The 6,048-nt window shown below is 37.6% G+C and overlaps 1 pseudogene; it reads right to left on the reverse strand.

The window, feature by feature from the left end:
• Positions 1–258: 258 nt before the first annotated feature.
• On the reverse strand, positions 259–4,907 carry LOC113506259 (annotated as a pseudogene).
• Between the last annotated feature and the right edge of the window lie 1,141 nt (positions 4,908–6,048).

Below are 6,048 nucleotides of genomic sequence, written 5' to 3' on the forward strand. Positions count from 1 at the left end.
ATTTTCCATTGAAAAAATGTATGCATCTTAAAAAAAAGGTCTTAGTAATATACGTACTGACCTAATAGAAGCTCACTGCTTTGAGGTATGTATTAAGGTGGGCTTATCTCTAGATGGCTTTACTTCACGCACTAGTTTACTTAGAATCTTTTAGACAAGACTATCCAATCTTTCATAGAAATGGCACATATCTTAAACCATATAGCCACTGATAGTATATTTAAAAAATAATAAATACGTTAGCAAATCCTATTGTGGTTTCCTGTGGGCAGGACTTGCCGTGCCAAGACAACTTGTTAAAACCATCCAAATTATTTCCTGCACTAGTGAACATAAACCTTCATATTCTGTTTCACAAATCTAGTCGCTAGATGGCGCTGTCAACTGTAAACTCAAAACAACAATTCGAAAAACGCCATAAGCTCCGTACCCGCATTTATATTGATGTCCTGACTTTATTTAGTACATGGTCTTGGGGCCCTCCATATCCTCGGCGCTCTTCAGCATCAGGTAGTAGCTGTACACGCACAGGATGCAGTACGCTACCGCGCCTGGAAATGTAACATGGACAAGATGTTATTTGATGATAATTAATGATGACAAATACAGGTTTAGAAAGCTTTAGAGCCGACTGATCAGTTTAAAATCGAGACTAAGAAACTGTTTTATGCAATTTATATTTAGACACATGGTCTGCAGATATTTTTTGATTTCTTCGGGTTCTTTTAAACGTTGCTGTCTTATTTTTCCTTAGAGAAAATTCTTATTCCTACACTGAAGTCACTAGACAGACAGAAGCTGTCTAAATCACGATGAACATCCGGGAGTGATTGCATTTCGGCCTTGGCATCTTGGGGTAGTTCGGAAAACCTGTAGAAGGTTTGCCGACCTAGGTCAAGATCTAGACTTATGATATGACTCACCAAAAGAACAGCACCCCTCGAGGAAGGACAGGAAGATGTCGGAGCCGCTGCCGGACAGCCCGCGCAGCGCCGCCAGCGCCGCCAGCGCCAGCAGCGCCGCCGCCCACAGCAGGACCATCACCACCAGCCACGCGCGGACGCCCGCCACCAGCAGCGCTACGGGCCATACGGACCAGAACTTTATACACATACTAACACTTACTAATTTAGTATATTTCAAAGGTATAAACTGACACAACCTGATTTTTAGATCGGTCGTACGTCCAAAGGGAGTTTGAAACTTGCGATATAATACACAAGACATAATAATTGTAAGCTTGTCTCTTTAATCCCTCGCTTGTTTACCCCCAAACCACCAGGAGGAACCAGTAGGAACAATAAGCAATTTCAGACAGTGCATCAGAAAATGCGTACTCGAAGGGAAAATGACATTTCATTAATAAATATCCTTTTCACATTCAAACAAAGGCCTCTTTGGTCGCAAAAAGCCCAGACACAATTTTTTTGTTCGTTCTGAGTGGGAAAAGACCTCAACAGTAACAAGACCAGCAGCGTGCCTCTCACCTTATGTACGGAGTAGATGAGTGTGAGCGCGAGCAACACATGCACGACGGTGACGACGGCGACGCTGACCGCGATCTTGTACCAACGTGGAGTACAGCGCGTCACCCGCGTCCTCCACCGTGCCCACGTACGAGCGGAGGTTCTCCGCGAACACCGAGCATAGCACCATCAGGACTAGGGATACTATCTAGAATAATAAATTACAACTAAATTATTAAAGTGATAAGCTTCGTTTTAAAAACTCGAACAGGTGGTGGGAGAACTGAAGTTTTTGCCCTGCTGAGTAGGGTAAAAAAGACTAGAAGATATGTGTTATAGGCGAGATGATTTTAAAATGTTCTTAAATTATTAAATATTTAAGAAAGAGTACATTCGAATGTTTTCTAATGAAAACACAAAAACGGAAGAGTAGAAAAAGCGATGTCGAGTATAATCGGTCTTAAAAGAAAATAAAATTGTTGTGGACCTCAAAACGTCCTTTCAATACTCTGAAACTACTTTACTGATAGAAAAATCATTAAATGTCAGTAATAATCGATAGCAAGAAACACTACAAAATTTGACCACATTAAACATTGGAACTCACATTCTAGGTAATAAAAACTAAATTACATAGGTATTCATGAGCTGGTACCAAACTCCGAGCAGCGCGCGGCTCCAAAACAAAACACAGTCGCGAATATTAATGAAACCAACTCGAATTGTCTCGCGACGTTATTAATATTACTGACAATGCGAGTCGAAATATATTGGAGACACTTACATTCTTGTGCAAACCAGTTCAGATTACGTTTTAAAACAGCATTTTCAAATTGCATTATCGACGACTGGCGGTAGCAATAAATTGGGTATTTATAGTTACGGTTTCTGGGTACAACAACATTCATTTTCCTTAACACCAATTAAGAGGCTTCTCAAACCGGTAAATGCAAATGGAAACACCGGTTTAGAAACATAAACTTAAAATGAAACATAAAGGGCGAAGAGTAAAAACAATAACAAGTATAACTTACCAGATGCAGGAACCCGATGCATCGGGAGCCGAGCTCGAGGCCCATGCACCAGCAGAAGGAGGTTATGTGCGGCACACCCATCGTGGTTCCGGCCTCGTCGACGCGCGCTGCACTACTGGAACACAACACACGGTCAACGTTCCGACGCTGACTCGCTGTGACGTCACGCAGCTCGTCAACTACGTCAGCCAATCATTATTGGGGGAAATCCTATACGTCATAATTGATGTGTTATCACAAGTGAACACGAAATTAGTTTTAAGTTGAACTCTTAATTACTATCGTACTTAATGCGTGTCTACAAAATAATTTTGTCAATAGAAGTACTCTGCAATATGCAACTTGATATTGACCACAAATGATTATTTATAAAACCAAGAACATGATTTAGAGTCTCTCTCTGATGAAAAAAACACATAGTACCTATTTACATGGCTAGGTAATCGGAAAATAGTTCTTTTGCCAAAAGCCCAACATCAAAAATATCAGAAACAAGATCTACGTTGACGTAACTGATACATAGCATTGTAATTTGTACATTGAAGAGCTCAACGGTTTGGCAAACAATTTATTTCAGTTAAAACCCTATAGATCCCACGCCATAGTGATCAAACGACATTTTGATAACAGAATGCAACGATGATTCACGAGGTATTAAGTTTACTGGTCTGTTTGAAATTACGTCCAAAGTGCAGTACCTATAAACGATATCGTTGCAATATGGACTGATGATTCACTACAATGGGCCACATTCAAATTATATTTTTCTTCCGAAAAAGATTTTCCGCTTTCCAAAAGCTTCAGACTTATTCGTATTCTGATAAAGACGACCTTGACGCAGACAAATTAGCGTGATATATTTTATAGAGTAGGTACATCGATATCATCACTCAAATGTAACGGTGTGGCGAGACTGATTTATCAAAAGGAAATATCATCCATCCCTAATGGAAACGCAGGCGAGCAAAATAACCGAAGTGGACGAATAATTCAAATAAACTCAATTGGCATAGCTTTAAATGAAGGGAAAACAAGATTTAAACATCAAAAAAATCGTGCAAGGTTCGCAATCGTCAAAATTTTAAAGTTTTGAAAAGGAGAAAGTAAGAAACAAGCTTTCTTCAAATTTCTAGAATCTAAATGCAATGGTACGAAGTGACTTACTGGGTATCGTCCACCGCCATTGTCGCAACACCACTGAATCTCTAGGGATGAACATTGTATCCACGAAACAAGTCCAGTTAAGTTTTTTACGCATAATTACGTGTGGTCTGACGTGTAAGTAATTGCATAGGCTCAAGTAAAAGGCTCAAAGAGATTTGTATAAAAGTTTCACTATTTAAAGTTTGTTTAGATACTAATATGAAGAAATACTGACATCTCGTAAAAGAGAAGAGGATATACCTCCTAAAGACGCACAATAGTTTCGAGGGCTATACTTTACAATTTTTTTTGAGAAAATCACATATGTAATGACCCTACAAAACCAAATTTTGTACACCTTTTGATTTTCAATCTAATTATGCTGTTGCTGTTGGACCTTGCCTCGAAGTTTATACAAATTCTCCGAGTAAAAATTCTCATGGACTTTCTTCGATAGATTATACTCAATCTCACTGGCTAAAATAACTGGAGTGGTGACTGAACACAATTCTCTCATACCAAGAACCTCGGCTTCGCAAAATAGTCTGAAGTTGTAATAATGCTAAAAAATAAGATTCGATAAGAGCCTTTTTCGTAAGCCAATCGCTGTCTCTTCTCATTAGCACCACGCACCAAGTCCCGCTAGTGATGATAGTGAACTTATCAAGGACAACCCTCGTCTTGCTTGCTATTGATTGGGTGTGCATATACAGCGTGCGCTTTTTAATATCAGCATTACACTTTATTATAATAACAGCTACAAAACAAAAATCAAAGTATAATAACAGCATCAACGCAATACTGTATTTTTATATTGTTTTTCAAACACTATTGGCGAGATTGCACTACTAGGAATCACTCATACCAATGCCAGCCTAATACAAAATTAATACAAAATTTCGCACGCAGCATTCTGCTTTATTTTTAGCTTTACCACGACCTTGACGCCACATGCCACGTTGTACGATTTTACTACATAGTATACCTACTTTCCACGCTATGATACCAAGTTAAGAAAATAAAGATTGTTTTGTATGCGTTGTTTTGGCTTTTAGCGCACCTTCGCAATACCCAGTGGAACAATCTTTAATTAGTACAAATTGATATAATCTATCTCGCTGCCAAACAAGCGAATCGTGTGTCCGGGGAATAAAAGTCATGATAAATTAGTGAAGGACACAAGCTAGTGTAATTTTCAGCAGCACTATTTACATCGCAAATTGTGATGCACTCTTTTATTCACAGATATAATACTTTATTATTTATTATTTATTATAAATACATTATTAAAATGTTATGGAGAGCTGGTTAAGTTTTTAATAATTTGCACAACATATCTCAAATCTTCAGGAACTTAAAATACATTATTTACTTTGAACACACTTTATAAACAAAGACAGATGCTGTACTAGTAAAGTGGGCAAGTAGAGAGGTACATCTAAATTACCACTAATAACTGTGTCGTGGACTCGTCAAGCGGCGCCTGCGCACCCGTTATCGTACTTGAGAATTCAAGGGCACGGCTATACTCATGTAATCTAGTTCCTGACATTCAGCACTTCTGAGGTCAATTTTCAATTGCTTGTATTAAATTTTATGAGAAATTGTAAGCGAGAATAAATAATTTCTGTGTTTTGGAGCTTTTGTATGAATCAAAACACTCAGGTACTGTTATTATTCTAGGTCCCAATCAGTACTTGACATGCTCATACTCTATTGGTTTACAAAAAAATACCTTGGGTTATCAGTCTACACACAAAACAGCAACACATTAAATATTTAAACTGACCTATGACAATGCTAAATTCAATTTGGCAATCATTCTTGTTGTTTATCATAGGTTTTGAGATGCGTTTGTTTTTAAGCTGAGTTTAAAGAAAAGGCTTATTAATGCAAAAAACCTATGCAGTAATAAATGCTAGCAAAATTAACACATCCTACATCAGTTAAGTAGGTGACTGGGTTACGAAATGAAACTGTTAATAAACTTTCACATCTATAATTAACATGGTAGTGTAAGTATGACATAAATAATTTGATTTTGTTTCTGTGCCATTATTTTAGTATTTACGTCATGCAGTCTTCTTGACGCAAAATTAGAATTTTATAACACTTTCGATTTATAAATTGAGTCGGCGTCAAAAGTATATGAATCTACATACATGATACTTGGGCATTCCCAACGTATGCGCTAATGTACACAGCTGCGTTCTATATCTAAGTTTTCCTCAAACTCAAGTTAATTTTGTACAATCGCAACACATGTTATAATAACTTACTTATCCCTTATCAGTTCCATATAGTTCCTAGAAACCTGTGTGGTTTCTGCTAATGACCAACCTTCACATTTATTTTATTTATTTTACTTGTGGAAATAAATATATTTGATTCACTATTATTAAATG

The sequence above is a fragment of the Trichoplusia ni genome (genome assembly GCF_003590095.1).
Source record: "Trichoplusia ni isolate ovarian cell line Hi5 chromosome 7 unlocalized genomic scaffold, tn1 tig00004065_group6, whole genome shotgun sequence".
NCBI classification, from domain to species: Eukaryota; Metazoa; Arthropoda; class Insecta; order Lepidoptera; family Noctuidae; genus Trichoplusia; species Trichoplusia ni.